Genomic DNA, 13,097 nt, shown 5'->3' with positions numbered 1-13,097 from the left:
AATCAAGGGATAAATATCTGTAAATTATTTTTATTATGGTACTTGTAATTGAGTAGCACCAAAATATAGTACAATCATTAAATAAGGATACAATGATCTCAGTTCCTGTTATTTCAGATGATCTCAGAATAGCAAACAGCTTAGAATACTTTTTCTTTTTCTAAGATTTATGTTTTCTAGAATAAAATTAAATAATATAAAATAAAAGACATTTTATCATTTAAAAAAATATGTTATTTTCAAAGGTCAAGATGTTTATAACTAAAAATAATGGTTGAACTCGACATGGTGCATCCTCTTACCACCTGTGTAACCTTGGGAAAATTAACTAAATGCCTCATCTATAAAATCACAGTAGCAGTTTTACCTCCCTTGTGTTATAGTGAAGATTAATTGGAATAAAAATGAGTCAGGCAATTAGTAAAATACTGAGCATGTTCTGACTTTCAGTAAATGTTGTCTTATTTTCTCCTGTGTTGTTATGACATTAGAAATTTCAACATAACTAGAGATGTTATTTGTGTATATCAAAAGACATTAGTATATTTATTACATTGCAGTAACTTTGAATCTGCAATTATTCATAGATGAGAAAGCAGTATAGACAAACCAAACACTAAAATTTATAAATAGGCCAAATCATGGCAGGATTCCATAAAAACTCTTCCTAAAATACATTAGTTTTTTTTCTTAGCACAGTTGATTGATTTTTGCCCCCTTATTCTTTATTTCATTCTTATCTATAATTTACTTTTTAGTATTAACTTAATTATTGATTCCAGAATTTGTCTAAAATTTTGACTTTTAGAAAAAGATATTATTAGTGAGTGACCCAAGATGTGTTTAGGAAATTAAGAAAAGTTGTATTTAAACTTTTCTGAAGATGAAATTATCATTGCTCTGAGTGGTGAGTATTGAAACTTCTGCTAGATATAATCATTATAATCTATAATGCAGAATATATATACATTTGTAACCTGTGTGTATGAAACAAATCAGACATAGCTAAAAGAAATATCTGTTTGAATGTAATTATGTTACCTTTTAAATGTAAAATGACACATTAAAACAAATGAAAAATTGACTAACTTTGGACATCAATCTTATTTTAAAAGAATATGAAGTTGCATCTTAAATTTATTTGTTCTGATTATTCTTAGAAGAACATACAAGCTAGTGTTTTTTGTTATGAAACTTTTTCATTTACTTTTCTGTCTTAAATCATCAAATATTTGACTCAATTTCCTTTACCATTCAGTAATAATCATGATACTATCAGCAACTAATTTAGCCTAGAACATAGGAACTCTATAGGTTAAAGACAGCCAAAATCTCTTGATTCTTTAAGTAGCAATTTAAATTTCAGAGTTTTGTTTTTTGTTCTTTTTGTATAGGTAAGAATTGAAAGATAAATCTGTGTCTCTGTGTTAATAAAATCTCTTGATAAGAAATAGGCCTAAATTTGGAAAGGAAATAAATATGTAATAGAATTCAAAATAATATGTTACTGGGCCCACTCAAGCAAATTGATGAACAATGGGAGGACAGTGACAATGACAGTGATGTTCTAGAAACAAAGAAGATAGACACAATATACCTTTTTTTTTTTAAGATTTCAAGAATGTTGTAATGCTGAAAATTGGTGCAGTACTCATGTTGATATTTTCTATTTGGAGAATTCTCCCTCTTCCTTCCTACCAAATATAAAAATGACATAATGCAGATTAGAATAAAACCCCAGCACATTCCACTAAAAAGAAATGTGTGATTACTTTGTTTCATGTGATTGGGGGGAAGAGCGGGCCTGTTGTTTGTTGACTGTTTTCAAAAGAGAATTGATTGGATTTCTGTGTTGTGTTGGGTTTTTTTTTTTTAAATACTGATGACTTAGGTATTCTTAAAATCATTTCAGATATAAATGGTTCCTATAAATATGATCTTATAGAATCAGAAACTCTTTAAAAATAAGCAACAGGGACCAGAGCAGTAGTACAGTGGGTAAGGTGCTTGCTTTTACATTTAACTGATACAAGGTCAGTGCCTTGCACCACATATGATCCCTGAGCCCCACCAGGAGTAAGCAAGCCCTAAGCACCATCAGTATGTCCCCTACCAAAAAGAACCAACAACAGATCATTTTTCAGCTATACCACCATATACTGAAAACCTATTTTTTGAAATTCTATCATAGAGTGACTGTTACATTTTAACTCAGTTTCAGTGCATTTGTTGTTACGTCCTATGTATTACCATGTTCTTTTCATTTAGTTTTCTTTCTTTCTTTTTTTTTGTGTGTGTGTATTTCTGTAGCACTGTAGCACTGTCCTCCTGTTGTTCATCAATTCGCTTCAGCGGGCCCAGTACTTCTCCATCGTGAGACTTGTTGTTACTGTGTTTGGCATATTGAATACGTCACAGGTACGCTACCAGGCTTTGCTGTGCGGGCGAGATAGTCTCGGTAGCTTGCCAGGCTCTCCGAGAGGGGTGGAGGAATCGAACCCAAAACTTTAAATGAATTATACTATTTGTAGCTTGCCTGGCAAGCTACTAAGAGTATCTTGCCCGCAGGGCGAAGCCTGACAAGCTACCCGTAACGTATTTGATATGCCAAACACAGTAACAAGCCTCACAATGGTGACATTACTGGGCCTGCTCATGCAAATCGATGAACAGGAGGACAGTACTACAATGCTATATTAATTGTGTACTTTAGAAATTAGGCTGTTTCTAGACATTTTAGACATTGTTTGTTCCATGTCTAAAATAACATTGGAATGATTCTATGTGGCCTAAAATATTAACATAGATCTGAAAAAGAACATTTTGAAGAAAGCTGAAGGACATATTAAAAAATATTTGGGCACTGTCAAATTAAACCTCATCTTTGTAAATTTCTAATCACTGTTATTTTTTAATCAGAGTTACTACAAAACTAATACAAAAAGTTAAAAGTTTTTTTATCTTTGCCTAATTATTGAGATATTAAAAATCTTTACAAAAAAACTTACACTAAAATACTTAACATTGTAAGTAAAATTAAATCTTAATTATTTTAATAAATATTTAATTGATATTCCAATGGTTTACAATACTATTTTAAGTTTCAGGAGTGTAATTTCACTCCTTGATATGTGAATTCTGTTTCATTGATGTAAGACTTTACAGCAAATCTTTATTTCTGCACCACACAGTTTTGATTACTATAACTTTCTAGTATATTTCAAAGTCAGGAATAAATTCCTCCCCTAATTTTTTTTGATAATTGCTTTAGCTTTTGAGTTTTTATTATTCCATACAAATTTTAGTAGAGTTTGTTCCAAGTCCTTAAATAATGTCATTGGACGTGTACACTGATGAAATGATGAGCACTCAAACATTATGCCCCTGAAACACAGTCATGAATCACTTTGTAACTTTGTAACTCATATAACTCATTGAAAATAAAAATTTTGAAAATAATTACATTATCATAGGATTATATCTGCTTCTTGAGATAGGTCAAAGGTAAAAGGTAATTTAACTTCTCTAGCCAGTTGGGGTCACAACTATATGTTGTACAAAGAAAATTATATTTTAAGTAATATGGTAGTTTAGTTATAAACAAGACAAGTTTGGGGAGATGTTTGGATATAGACAAAGAGCAAGATTTTAGATAAAGATCTGGGAATTATTAACTTAAACATTAAAAATAATATGTTGGGGCTGGAGCGATAGCACAGCGGTAGGGCGTTTGCCTTGCAGCAGCCAGCATGGCCGACCCGAGTTCAATTCCTCCGCCCCTCTCGGAGAGCCTGGCAAGCTACCGAGAGTATCTTGCCCACACGGCAGAGCCTGGCAAGCTCCCCGTGACGTATTCGATATGCCAAATACAGTAACAACAAAATCTCCAATGGAGACGTTACTGGGCCCGCTCGAGCAAATCGATGATCAACGGGAGGACCTTTACTTACTTTTTACTTTATGGTAGTTTAGTTATAAACAAGACAAGTTTGGGGAGATGTTTGGATATAGACAAAGAGCAAGATTTTAGATAAAGATCTGGGAATTATTAACTTAAACATTAAAAATAATATGTTGGGGCTGGAGCAATAGCACAGCAGGTAAGGCATTTGCCTTGCACGCGGCTGACCCGGGTTCAATTCCCAGCATCCCATATGGTCCCCTGAGCACCTCCAGAAGTTATTCCTGAGCGCAGAGCCAAGAGTAACCCCTGTGCATCGCTGGGTGTGACCCAAAAAGCAAAAAAATAAATAAAAATTAAAAAATTAAAATAATGTGTTGTAAATCTGAATTAAGTACCTAAGATAATACATATGAAGGGGAAAAGTCACCTTTAGAATATCTTGAGGAGACAGATAAAAGATTAAAAGTACCAAATAAACCAACTCAAAAGTATAAAAAAATATATATCTTATTGTGATGGGTAGAAGCGTGTATAATTCAATATTAAAAATGAATGACTTTTAAAAGTATGTTAACTTTGCCTAGATATATTATGTTTCATGTGACTGTTTTAAATTGTGGAGCATGACAAGTCTAAGCACCCAAATCATTGAAGATTTGTTAAATTAATCCAATGCAATATTTTGTCGTTATTATGAATGATGATGTGAAAGTATTTACTGGCTTATAAAATTGTTCATAATATGTCAAGTAAACAAGACATGTCACAAAACAGTATCAATGGTATGATAATATTTTATTTGCAGTACAAATGAAATATCAAATATTCATGAACACAAAGGTTTAAAAATAAATATGATCAAAGTTGCCTCTTAGTGAACAGAATCTTAGGTTTTCTTTTTCTTTAACACTCTGATTTCTGTGCATTTTTCTGTAGTTAAAAAAAAAAAAGCTTTCCTGTAGTCACCAGTCACTCATATTACCTATTTTAATTCACTGCATAGTCTTAACACTTCCTTATGTTTTTTCTAATTTATGATTTGATTTTATTTTTGTATTGTATGCCTTTCCAATTATCTCTCCTGTTCACACATGTATGATTGGCATCCAGAATTTGCTTCAGTAGAACAGGTATTCAATAGAACTGCTCAAGTAAAAGTTGTGGTTTAAAAGAAAAGAAAAAGAAAAGCTTAATTGTTAAGAATTTTTCTCTTTCTTTGAAGTTGTCTACTTTTGAAGTTACCAAATATGCTAGCACCAAAGAAAAAAATGGTTCAATAGTAGTCTGCCAGGTAGGCATTAATATAGTAAATCAGAGTTTAAAGATGGCCAAATCCTTCTTTGTCTTGCCTTTTAAGATACTGAACAAGGCCCAGTGTAGCCTAAGATTGCTATATAAGAAAAGACACGTGACAGGTTGGCAAGACTGGTTTTTAATGAAACAATAATCTAACAGCACACAATCTTTTGTCTTCTAAGGAAGCTCCTTGTGATGTTTGTCATGTCACGCCTCATATTTTTATTGTTTTCTTGATGGGGGTGTGGGGGCGGGGGGAGTGTAGTGGTAGAATCTACTTCTGGCTCTGTGTTCAGGAATCACTACTGGTGGTACTCTGGGGACTAAATGCAGTCCCCAGAGATCAAACTCTGGTGGGCTTTCTGCAAAGTCCTGCTCACTGCTACTATCTCTGAAGTCCCTTGTGATTCTTTTTACGGATTATGAATTCAGAAGCTTCTAGGTCTTCTGATATCCTCATATTCAATGTGAGCAGTAAATATTAACTAAGTGTTAAGATTAGCAAGTAGACTCTCTAGTAGAGCAAAAATAGACCACTGCTCATTATGTCTTTGTCAAAAAAGTGGTTTTGGGGAAAGGCCTTGAAAGGACAATGGCGGTTGCCTTTGAAAAAGATATTTGTACCTAAAGTTCTTTCTGTAAGGGTGTCTCCCACATTGTACCAAGGAAGATATGATTTTATTTTTTAAATGGAGAAGGCAGAACTTAAATCCATACATCTTTGTTTTTCCGGATAACATCTCTCATTGATTTAACCCTTCATCCCAGTATCTGTTTCATCAAATCACTGCTAGAGGCCTATGGATTAGTTAGTTAGCTTTGTTCCATGTAAACAGAACATGTATCTATCTATATATAGATATAGAGAGACATATATACATCTATATGTAGGTAAATATAAATAATAAACTCTCAATTCTTGTCTGATCAATTTGTCTCTCTGATATGTGTTTATTTGTTCACCCTAAATAATTGAAAGAGGTTTCAGATGATTTTCTTTGAGATTTAACAGTTGTTCAATATGATATTTAAACTATATTATACTATATAGGATATATTATATGCCATATAAGTATATAAAATATATGACATATAATGTGTTATACTGTATTAAGGTTTAACAGTTGTTTTGTCACCAGTCATATTTTATATTTTTACCACATTGTAAAATCAAATGTGTTAAACATTTTATAAAATGTTCATGAAAGGCAAGAGATTCTGTGCACTTGAATACCTGCAAGACAAAAGATCTAATCACCTTTAAGTTTCTCTTTTTTGTTTTTGGAGAAGCTTGACAACATGCTGAGTTAAGATAATTATATACCTTAAAGAGAGGGCATTAGTCTAACAATAAAAATGCATTAAATAGATTAAACCAGAAATGTAAATATAAGTACCTATTAAAACCTTCATTAAGGAGGATAAAACATTTAGGTAATTAAAATTTAGGCAGAAAGAAAATGCAGCTATAACACAGTGCTTCTAAAAATCTAAAAACATTTTTATTGATGTACCTTTGTTGACCTTGAAACCCTCAAATGACTCAGTTTTATATTTAAGGTCATCATCCTAATTGCTTTTTACTGTCAAAGCTTTTTGCAACTTTACCCTTTTTCTTTCCTCCCTGAAAATTTAGTACAAACCCCTGATTGAACTAGACATCCAAACAACAATACTTTATTTACCTAGGCTGGTTAACAGCATAAAATTTCAATAACAAACAACAGTTTAAGAAGTTCTTGGTCACTAAACCAGTACTGCAAGATGCATTAAATGGACTCATGTAGAAGTTTGAAAAAAAAAAATTCCAGGAACACCCAGAACCCATACCAAAGAAGGGCACTAACTTCCTTTCTGTCAGTAATTTCACTTTATGTCATTAGCCTGATGTCTCCAATCAATACATAGAGAAGTTAGATGGATCCATATGTTGAGCCCAGTCTTCTCTTACTTAAAAAAAGATACACTTGAACTATCATGATATACACAGCTCAAAGTAAAAGTCTGGAAAGTAATCATACAGACAAACTGGCAAAAAAAAAAAAAATGGGATGGCCATATTTATATCAGACAAATTAGAATTTTTTTTTGCTTTTTAGGTCACACCCGGCGATGCTCAGGGGGTTACTCCTGGTTTATGCACTCAGGAATTGCTCCTGGCAGTGCTCAGGAGACCACATGGGGTGCTGGGAATCACAAAAGAAAAAAACATCAAAATACATCTCTCTACCCAAAAAAAAACTGAATACACATTCTTCTCTACTATTCATGAATCAGTCTCTCTACTAGACCATATGCTAGGAAACAAAACAAGTCCTCATAAAAACAAGAAATATCTTATTTCAAGTGCTTTGAAGATGGAAATAACCACATAAAACTGTTGAAAAACAAAATGCTTGGGATTTGAACAGTGCACTGCTAAACAGCCACTGGGTAAATGCAGATAAAGATCCCTGGATATGAATGAGAATGAAGATACAAACTGCCAGAACATGAGTCACAGAAAATGCTCTATTAAGCGGGAAATCCATGACACTACAGGTATTCATCAGGAAATAAGAACAGGCACCTAATCTCACACTTCAAGAAATTAGAAAAATAATTAACACAGGGAGACCAAAATGAATAGAAGGAGGAAAATAAGAGAAATTCAAGTGGAAATCGATTTGCTCGAGCGGGCCCAGTAACGTCTCCATTGGAGACTTTGTTGTTACTGTGTTTGGCATATCGAATACTCTCGGTAGCTTGCCGGGCTCTCCGAGAGGGGCCGAGGAATCGAACTCGGGTCGGCCATGTTGGCTGCGTGCAAGGCAAACGCCCTACCGCTGTGCTACCGCTCCAGCCCTTTACCTTTACCTTTTTTAGTAAGATTGACAGAACATTTGGCTAGAGTTGCAAAGAAAAAAAGAATAAATATTGGTAAATCTAATCAGAAATGAAAGTAAGAGAAGTTGCAACCAACACCTCAGAAATACAGAATATCTGATGAGATTACTATAAACAATTTGTCTCTAAACTGGAGAATCAGAAGAAATGGATACATTTTTAGTCTTACAATATTTAAGAGACTAGTTAGGAGAAAATAGATACTCTGAATGAACCTATCGCTATCAAAGAAGTCAAAGCAGTCATGAAGAATGTTCCTAAACACAAATGTACAGTATCAGACACACTACTAAGTTCTTCCACACCTTCAAACATATTTTACTGCCCATACTTAAGTGTTTCCAGAAAGTGGATGGAAAAAAATAACCAGAATTCTCCCAGCTTCTATAAGACTGTCATTATCTTGATACCAAAAATTGAAATACAAAAATCACAGGCCAGTATCCCTGATTAACACAGATGTGAAGAATCTCCAGAAATCCTAGTGAGTTGAACACATTACATTAAACAGATCACAAACTACCATCAAGTAAAATTTATCCTAGTGATGCAAGAATGAGTCAGTATGAACTAATTTATGTGATATGCCATGGTAATAAGTGGAAAACCATAAATTATAATAACCGTTTATACAGATTCAGGAAAATCATTCAATAAAATTCAGTACCCATTGATGATGAAAACTCTCAACAAAATGGGGATTAGATTAACTTCATTGGGGGCAAGGAGACTGAAGGAAAGCCTTTCTTCTAAGATTGGCCGAAGACAAAGATTTTCATTCTCACCACTGTAAAATATATTAAAGGTAAAGGTAAAGGCCCTCCCGTTGATCATCGATTTGCTCGAGCGGGCCCAGTAACATCTCCATTGGAGACTTTGTTGTTACTGTGTCTGGCATATCGAATACTCTCGGTAGCTTGCCGGGCTCTCCGAGAGGGGCGGAGGAATCCAACTCGGGTCGGCCATGTTGGCCGCTTGTAAGGCGAATGCCCTACCCACTGTGCTATCTCTCCATTGAAAGTTTTTGACACAGTAACTAGACAAATAAAAATTAAAGGTATTTAAATTGTACATAAGTCAGACTATCATTATTTGTACATGACATAATATTGCATGTAGAAAACCTTAAAAACACCACAAAAATACTACTAGAAACTGCAACCCTGTACAGTAAATTAGCAGTTTACAAAATTTGTAGAACTCTGTTGTGTTCATATATATAAACAACATAGACAAGAAAGAAAAGAAACTATCCCTCCTCCCAAGTAAAAGAAACAGTCCTATTTGAAATTGTTTAAAAATAACTCAAGTTTCTAGGAATCCACTATCAAAGTTGGTGAAAGACCCACTTTTAAAAAACTGTAAATCACTATTGAAAAAAATAAAAACACACAAGGAAAGGGAAACATTCCTTCTTCATAGATTTGAACATTTAGGATCATTAAAAATCACAATGCGATAGCACAGTGGTAGGGCGTTTGCCTTACAAGCGGCCAACATGGCCGACCCGAGTTCGATTCCTCCGCCCCTCTCGGAGAGCCCGGCAAGCTACCAAGAGTATTCGATATGCCAAACACAGTAACAACAAAGTCTCCAATGGAGACGTTACTGGGCCTGCTCGAGAAAATCGACGATCAACGGGAGAGTACATCAAAAAAAATATTTAGAGAGTAAATTTATAAAACAAAAAAAAATGGGAAGCATTATGTTTCCAGACTTTAAATTATTCTCCAAAGTTGCTGTTATCAAAATTTTGTGCTACGAGACTAAAAGTAAGCCTTAGATCAATGCAATCAAATTGAGAACTCTGATATACGGAGTTCACTGGACAGTTCATTTATGATAAAAGTTTGAGTTGCTTGACCTGAAGCAAGGAAAATTTTCTTTAACAAATGGTGCTAGAAAACTGATTAGCTTTACTGCAGAAAAATGAAAATGAACCTCTATCTTATGCCATATGCAAGGGATAATTCAAAATGGAGGGGTAGAAGATATAAGACAGTGGGTATTGTATGTGGAATACCCAGGTCCAACTGGTCAGTCCCTTGACCATTTCCAGGAGTGGTACTTAAGCCAGGATCCAGGAATAAGCACTGAGTACAACCTGGTGTTGCCCAAAAAGAAAAAAAAATGATTAAAGACCTCACTATCAAATCTGTATATTTAAAATATTATAGAAAACAAGCAGAACTTTCCACAATATTACCCTCAAGTAATCTTCAGTAAGACCACCCCACTGGCAAATAAAATAAAAGCCGAAATGAATACAACTATATTAAAATAAAAGGCTTTTGCACTATGGAAGAAATGAGGCCTAAAATGAAAAAACACCCCACTGATTAGGAGAAAATGTTTGCACATCATCCAATTTACAAAGGCCAATATCCAAGATAAATAAAGACCCATGAAGTTCAACAACAAAAAACATTTAAAAATGGGGAGTGGAAATAAACAGACACTTCCTCAAAAACTTGCATATGTCATACAAGCATATGAAACAGTGCTTTTATCATCATTAATTATCAGGGTTATACGAATCAAAATGCCAATGAGATATCAACCATCAAGACTGGACAGCAAACATGCTAGTGTGGATGCGGTGAAAAGGAACCTTCATTCACTGTTGGTGGAATAGTCCTTTGGGTCCGCCTTTATGATTCAGCATTCTCAAATAGTTAAGCATAGAACTTTTAGGGTCCAATAAATAATACATAGGTAGGGCACCTGCATTGCATGTAATCAACCTAGGTTCAATCCCCAGCACCCCGTATGTCCCCTTAGTACCTGCAGGAGTGATCCCTGAGCAGAGAGCTAGTAGTAAGCCCTAAGCAGTGCCAAAAATTTAAAAAACTAAAAAAATTTTAAAAAGAAAAGATTTTTTAAAATTTTTTATTTTATAAGGTGGACTGGAGCAATAGCACAGCGGTAGGGCGTTTGCCTTGCACGCAGCCAACATGGCCGACCCGAGTTCGATTCCTCCGCCCCTCTCGGAGAGCCCGGCAAGCTACCGAGAGTATCTCGCCCGCACGGCAGAGCCTGGCAAGCTCCCCGTGACGTATTCGATATGCTAAACACAGTAACAACAAAGTCTCCAATGGAGACGTTACTGGGCCCGCTCGAGCAAATCGATGATCAACGGGAGGGCCTTTACCTTTACCTTATTTTATAAGGTAGTTCACAATATTCGATCACATCCAGTATTCAAACACCAATCCCACCACCATTACACTTTCCTACCACCATATTTGGGATGTTTTCATCCCAAGCCTCAATCCCTTTACCAAAGCACAACTGGAATAATGTATTTGTATGAAAAACCACTGAAAATGCTACAAGAAAGTATCCATAGAGGAAAGTGTGAAGATTGTTCTATTTTGGCAGGAGCCATTAAGACATTCTTTAGGATATCACTAACATGTTGTTAAAGGTTGAGTGATGTGAGCTTTTGTGTGTGTGTGTGTGTGTGTGTGTGTGTGTGTGTGTGTGTGTATGAAAATATGCATACATAAGGAATGTCTTAATGGCCCCTGCCAAAATAGAACAATCTTCACACTGTTTCCCCTGTGGATTTATGGGGTTGGAGCGATAGCACAGCAACAGGGCATTTGCCTTGCACGTGGCCCACATGGCCAACCTAAGTTTGATTCCTCCGCCCCTCTTGGAGAGCCTGGCAAGCTACCGAGATTGTCTTGCCCCCATGGCAAAGCCTAGCAAGCTACCTGTGACGTATTCGACATGCCAAAAACAGTAACAAGTCTCACAATTTGTTGTGAGACGTTACTGGTGCCCACTCGAGCAAATCGATGAACAGCAGGAGGACAGTGCTACAGTGCATATATATATATATATATATTTCCCCTATGATTGGTTGCCTTCTATTTGAACCCCATCAAATGTGGTGTGGTACTTTTGGAGAATGGAGAAGGGAGTGTATTATTTTGTGTCACGCGGCTGCATTTGCTGCTGTACAGGAATACGTTCACTGGTGCTTGAGGCTCTGCAGGAGTGTGTGGGGAGCGACCTTGAGCTTGGCGGCAGTTGGATTGTGGAGATTTTCAGCTGGGGATGGGTCCCTTGGGGCAGAGAGGGCTCTCACCCACCCCCCTCTGGAATGCCCATAGTGAAACAGCCTGGCACGGGGTCCAGTGGCATGACTATGGAAGGTGTCACGTTGCTCCCTTCAGGGAGAAAAAGCCATGTGATCTGGGTGGTGGCCAATGAGGAGATTATCTTATCTGGCACTGGCAGGGGGTGGCTTTTGGGTGTGACCCCTGGGTCACGGAAGATAGGAAGAAACAGGGAAACGGACAGGGGATGTCCACTCCTAGTCCATTGAACCCAAGTCCTGAGTCACAAAGATCCCCATGCCTGGGTTTTGTTGGACTTCACTTGTGCGTAAGGCTTGGCCCCAGCATGTGGAAAGCGGCCTTGAGTATGGATGTGGTTGGGTTCTAGAGGTTTTCAGCTGCAGGGGCTGGATCCCTTTGGGCCTGGAGGGCTCTCACTAAAAACAAAAGAATAGAACTTCCAGATGAGCAGTTTCACTCCTCATTGTCTACTCTCGAGGACAGCAAAAGAATAGATGGAGAACTGTTTCCTATTAATCACACATAAATATATACATGTATAACTTATATTTATTGCAGCATTATTTGCTATAGCTAATATCAGGAAACAACCAAACTGCCTAACAACAGGTGAATAAAGAAATTATGGTATAGGTACAGAATGAAATACTATTCAGCTATGAAAATAAATGAACTCTTGAGATTTGCTGTAACTTGGATGCAGTTGGAGGGTATCATTAAGTGAAGTGAATAAGAGAGAAAAAGACAAGTAGCAGGTAATCTTGTTCATGTGTGTATTGTAACAAAATGAGGGATTAGGTAGTACCCAGTAGAAACAAACCCTGAGATTGTGAAAACTGTGACCTTTGGGTTCTAATAAGGTGTAAAGAGAAAGAACCTTGGGATAATGATGCAGCTATTTGTTCTCTGGTAGTGGGGACAGT

General features: G+C 36.0%; 1 protein-coding gene across 1 annotated transcript in view; it reads left to right on the top strand.

The window, feature by feature from the left end:
* ITFG1 (integrin alpha FG-GAP repeat containing 1) overlaps positions 1-13,097 on the top strand; it is a 226,241-nt gene that overhangs the window by 136,600 nt on the left and 76,544 nt on the right. The gene's annotated exons all lie outside the window — the stretch shown is intronic.

This window comes from Sorex fumeus, unplaced genomic scaffold, assembly GCF_029834395.1.
Source record: "Sorex fumeus unplaced genomic scaffold, SorFum_2.1 ptg000122l, whole genome shotgun sequence".
NCBI classification, from domain to species: domain Eukaryota; kingdom Metazoa; phylum Chordata; class Mammalia; order Eulipotyphla; family Soricidae; genus Sorex; species Sorex fumeus.
This window is presented reverse-complemented; position numbering and strand designations above follow the sequence as displayed.